The sequence below is a fragment of the Athene cunicularia genome (genome assembly GCF_003259725.1).
Source record: "Athene cunicularia isolate RWA chromosome 1 unlocalized genomic scaffold, athCun1 chr1_part1, whole genome shotgun sequence".
In the NCBI taxonomy this organism is placed as follows: Eukaryota; Metazoa; Chordata; class Aves; order Strigiformes; family Strigidae; genus Athene; species Athene cunicularia.
The window spans coordinates 94,645,500-94,651,092 of record NW_020799091.1 but is presented as its reverse complement, the minus strand read 5'-3'; the positions used below and the strand labels follow the sequence as shown (position 1 = coordinate 94,651,092).

The window sequence follows — 5,593 nt, the reverse complement described above, 5'->3', positions numbered from 1 at the left end:
GACTGAAAGGTGTGTAACTCATCATCTGAACTGCTGTAAACTAAACCAAGAGACTAAAAAGTTTAAAAATACCTTTCTGTAAGGACTGCTTCAGTTTTCATTCTCCTGAGTTTTATAACACTGACATTAAACTCTCTGATGGGACAAGACTGAAAAGCTTGATGGTCATACAATTTAAACACCTTACAAAACCCTCATCCTCAGAAATACTTCACATGATTTTTCTGGTAAGAGATGCATGAAATCAAGAATTGGAAGAAGGGGAGACACACACAAAATGTGTACATTTGTACTCTTTCTACAGGTTGACTTTATTATTGTATTCATGATAAAGAGATACATGTACCAAACTGAACAATATTCAGTCATCTCCTTTCCTATATGAGCTATTCTTTGTTTAACTGACCCAATTCACAATAAAATCTCGTCTACATACCCCTTTAATTTTGCTGGGATAGTAGAAATGACAAACTCTAGTTGTGGGCATATTTCTGTTAATATAAAGGTGCTTTTTACAGGCATAGCATATTTTAGATGGGAAGAGAAGGTAGTTACACCCTTCTAAGGTACTTTTCTATCAGCAGTATTGTGTTTACACTAAGGTTTCTATATGAAAACAAGAGATGGGGAAAAAAAGTCACATAGTTAATATGAAACATGAAGAACTAACATAAAAGCTGAGCCTAAAAAATTGCCAAGTGAGAAACTTATAATTTAGCGAACACAGGTATCTTCCACCCACTGAAGGGATCCAAAGAAAATGCCATTCAGCCCTCACCTCCATTCAGCCATCATTACAGGCAAGATACTGGGAAGACAATACAAGATACTGTAAAATGGGAAAGATAACAGCAATTTTACATGAGTTTTACGTAAGCTATTTATAAGGTTGTGAATAGCACATGGAAGATTTTCAGCTTACTCAAAGCCCATGTGTATTTGGAGTAGGCAATGTCTCACATACTTTGTTGGAAAAAGATTTTATATCCTCCGCTGTGAACAAGAACACTATGTATTTTTTCTTTATTCCTCAAAAGTATTTATGAGAAAGGAGCTGGTCCCATTCTTACTGAACTTCCAGGGAATTTGTCCATTGACCAACAGCTAAAGGACTGTACTCAGAGTTATATCCTGGCACAAAATAAACTAACTCCTTTTGGTTATGACAGGTAGATTAAGTTGTGGCAAACAGCGATTAGAAATCACTGTAATTCTGCTGCTTCTTCTTACATGTTTCTTATTTAAAAAGTTTTTTGTGACTCATATTTACTGTACCAAATACAAGATTTTTGAAAAATTCTCCAAAGATACTCACAAATGTATTCGTCAGAATGCCTACTAGTTCACCCCAAAGTAGCTCTAATGGTTTTTAGCTGGTGGGCACCCACCCCACTGGGACTACTGGTACACTTCTAGTTCCAGCGTATTGTGGTGTCAGGCCTGATGCTGGCCCACGCATGAGGCACACAGCACTGGAGGGAAATCAGTGGATCAGAGGGACGGGGGGGCGAGGTGGTGGCAGGGACACTCACTGTGCGCCATGTAAGAACTGTCCCTGTGCTAACCATAATTTATCAAAGAGATTAGTGAGAATGAAATGCAACCTAAAGATTACTCATGCTGTTAAGTGCTGATGTAGGATAAACCATGGATAAGGAAGTTAATGCGCAGAGACAAAAAAGGGAAATATATTTCTTCTTTTCCTGAAGAATGCAATTTAATTGTATATGAATTACTATGAAGGGACAAGTTTCATAACATTTTCTTGAAATTATTTGGCCAATGGATTTCTCATGCCTTTTCATCACTGACTGTATGAAGAGATTTTGCACAACAAAGGTGTGACATTTCACTAAATCTCAGAGGGGAAAACAAAGCCCTCTCAACAATCAGGACTAGGTGATTTTAAAAGGTTCTTATTTTTGATGGGCTGTAAGACTGCTGGTGGTGGTGGTGGAAGTAGAATGAGTTTAGGAAGGTAGAAGAGTTGCTCAACAATTTCCTTCCTTGTTCATAGAACTATTATAGAACAACATAATACATAAAAGCCAATAAGCAAAGACAACAGATGATTTTTTTTCACTGCTGAATGAAAGAAAATATAAGAGAATTGCTGCCTTAAATATTATCATTAAGGAAAAAACTTGGGAAAAGACTACAGTACATTGATTAGTATTAAATCTACACCATAAATATTTGGGAAAAGCAACTCCCTCTGCACAGAGTATGTATTTTAAAATTGGGCATACTGCAGTCTTTCCACTTGCAACAAATGATTTTGCTGCTCTAAAGATTTTTTTCCCTTCCGATAATCTCAGATCATTAAATGTATCAGAGTTCATTATGAAACAGCTCACATGCTCAGAAGTTGAGAATTTCTTTTAATGAGAGCTGGAAATAGCTGCAACTGTAATGCGTGACTCACAGCATAGTACCTCCCAGTGCAGTACAAACCATATGGTGGTCACAGCCCAACTTCCTCTCCCCAGCTCCTCCTTCCTCTACCCTGTAAGTCTACACTTGTTTATAGACTGCAGTTATCACTATTTTGCAGATAAAACAAATTTCAAAACCTTGAAAACTATAATGGGAAACTACTTGATGTTTTTTATGGTAATTGCTTCACAGCTACTGAAGTTCAAAAAGGAACAACTTCAACACAGCATGAAAGCTCACAGCTTTCTGTAAAGTTGTCCTTTGAAACCAAAATGTTGGCATGCCTCTAATTTTAAGGAAAGCATAGTCAGCCATTACTGAAGATGAGCAAAGGACCAACTATCTAATTCTCTGCATATCAGTATTCTCTAGCATCATACACACAAAACCAATGAGGCCACAAAACCCAACCTCTTAGTGGTATCAAGCTTCTAGTGATGGGGAGGGTTCTCAGTCCAAGAAGCGTGTTGAATTTGAGTCAGTGGACAGAGTATCACCCTGTCGCTTGGAACCTACACAGTAGGAAAAGGAAGCACAAAGCTTCACATTTATCCTATTTGTGTACCATTAAAGGTACAGTGCAAAGAGGACTCCAAGAACTTCTTACAAGCTATTGCCTCTTTTTACATTAAATAAGAGTGCTAGTATGTACTAAAGGATAAGTTACCTTAAGCTTTAAAAAAGCACCCAACTCATTATGACTTTAATTCTGTTTTGGATGACAGGGCAATGCTGAAATTAGTGGAGAGCAAGAGACGTGGTCACTCACTCTCAGTTCTGATCCCCAGGGGTTATCTTGGCTCCAGCAGTCTCAGGGATGCTCACAGCTGGGGAAACCCCTGATAAATCCTGGCACACATCGCTGTAGCTGAAAACAGCAGAGGTTGTAATTTGTGACGCCTCCCTGCCAAGTCCCTACTGAGAACGTGCAAATGACAGTTCTTCAGATGTTCACAACGCAGTCAGGTTGGGTGGATTTTCTACAGGTAAACCAAATGTTCTTATGAGATTACAGCTGTATATAGCATGTGGGTAATGAAACTTCTGAGAGGAAGGGATGTCAGATCCCCTTCCACCCAAGAGATGGCCACATAATTTGTTTTTTGCAAACAAGGTTTGTAAAAACAGTTGCTAAAGTTTGCTCAAAACTTCCCCTCAAGAACATCAGCATAACCTTGGTGGAAAATTTTAGTCAAAGCAGTTCGTCAGTATGAGCTAAGTCAGAAGAGAACATTATAATTGCCACTGTTCGGGCAATACAAACATAAAGCATTACTGGATGTACCTGTAATACATATTCACTATTCCTGATTTAATATCAAAAGCCTTGTTGTACAAAAATACATTTAAAAATCTATTTTCATAGTAACACTTATCTAAGGATGACAATATTAACTATGACTTAACTACAAGATGTTCACTGTATTCAAAAAAAGTTGTGTGATTATGTAACTCATCACAAGCTCTTCTTATACCCACAGCCTACCTACCTCTTACTTCCACTGTGAGGCTAACAACAAAAAACCAGAATAGCTTTTAAGACAAGTGCCATTTAATTATTAAGAGCTTACTCAGTATACAATGAGATTCCACAGTATTTCCTGCCTCATAACAACTCCTTTAAATCAAGTTTTCCTGACGTTCGATACCTCCCAGGAGCCGCATCCGATCTGGACATATCATGACAGTCTGGACTTTAAAGAGCATTAAAGTAAAATTCTCTCCGACATCTGTGATCGGGTAAAAGTCCTTCCCCAGCCTTACGCAAACACACAGCACATGCTGGTGTAGAGTGCTGAGGATTTTTCCACTAGACTATGAGATGCCTCATGAATAACACAGCCAAAGAGCGCTTGGACTAGTAAAGCTACACCTTGTTTAATACCTGCATGTACTTATACGTCGCAGGAACCTTGCTGGGTTGCTTTCCGCCCTGAAATTTGCAGGCTAGCGTGGCTCTCCCCTCAAGACACACCGGGAAGGCAGAGCCCTCCCGGATCCTCTGCCATGTTTGACACCTCGGACCACAGCCGGAAATTGGTTCGGAAGGCCTTGTTACACACATGACAAATAAATGGTTTCACAGAGCATAAGAGCTCTTGGTGACGCTCCAGCTGCTTGCGTACAGTAAAAATCTTCCCACACTTTTCACAGGGCCACAAACCAGCATCTTTGTTGGAGACTACTTCCTTAGGTTCTCTGCTCGTTTCAGTGACCTCATCCTCCATATCATCTGCAGGCTCTTCTTTGATCTGAATTTTAAACTGCTTGGAAACACTCAAGTCTTCAGGTAGGCATGAGGAATCTTCAGAATCAAAATTTATTTGTTCTGATGAATCACTGACTACACCATCCTCCTTCGCAGCCACAAAATTGTTCATCTTATTGGATTCTGGCTGAGGAGGCAATCTTGACGAACTAGTTATTTCTCCATTGTGATCCAGGATAGGTAAAGAAAAGTTCTCTGATGGAGCCATTGTGTTTTGATTGTGAACTTCAACTTGATGACGCCAAATACTGAAGGATGATTTAAAGCTACGCATACACTCAAGACAAGTCAGTTTCTTGTATTCACACTTGCTTTCATGCTCATGCGTCAGCTCTGGAGAAGAAAATCTAAGGCTGCAGTAAGGACAGACAGTAGCATTTCTACAGAGTCGCTCATGATTTCCCTGTTCAATAAGTGAAGAGAGCTTAGCATTGCAGAGACGGCACTGATAAACCTCTTTGTTTTCTACTGGACTTGAAATATGAATATGATCTTTCTGCTTAGGAGGCTTATTTCCTCCAATTGGTTTCTCCCCTGGGTGCATTTTTATGTGCTGTTTAAATTGTGAGAGGAAACGATACGTTTTCCCACAGTAGGTACAAATATAGGCCCCTTTGGTTCTTGATCTTAAATTCCTTTTGATGACTTGTTGTGCTTGTGAAGCAGACTGTCCCTGAAAACCTTGCTTGCCACGCCTTAGTTTAACAATTAGAGCTTTTTTAATTTCTCTCTCTCTCACTATATCAATCAGTTTTCTTTGGAATTTTTCATCCAAAACAGCATGTGAACTGGAAGCTGGTGAGGGATTCTTCACGATTCCATGTTGTGTCTGGCAGTGTGTCCACACTTTGAAATTTGTATGAAATCTCTTGTGGCATATGTCACAAG

At 39.3% G+C, this 5,593-nt stretch overlaps 1 protein-coding gene across 1 annotated transcript in view; it reads right to left on the bottom strand.

Annotated features, from left to right (window-relative positions):
- The window catches only part of ZBTB21 (zinc finger and BTB domain containing 21), an 18,749-nt gene extending 14,294 nt beyond the window's left edge, over window positions 1–4,455 (bottom strand). Inside the window, exon 1 of the mRNA XM_026850555.1 lies at window positions 4,322–4,455. The gene's annotated coding sequence lies outside the window, so the exon portion shown is untranslated. The remainder of the gene's footprint in view (window positions 1–4,321) is intronic.
- Between the last annotated feature and the right edge of the window lie 1,138 nt (window positions 4,456–5,593).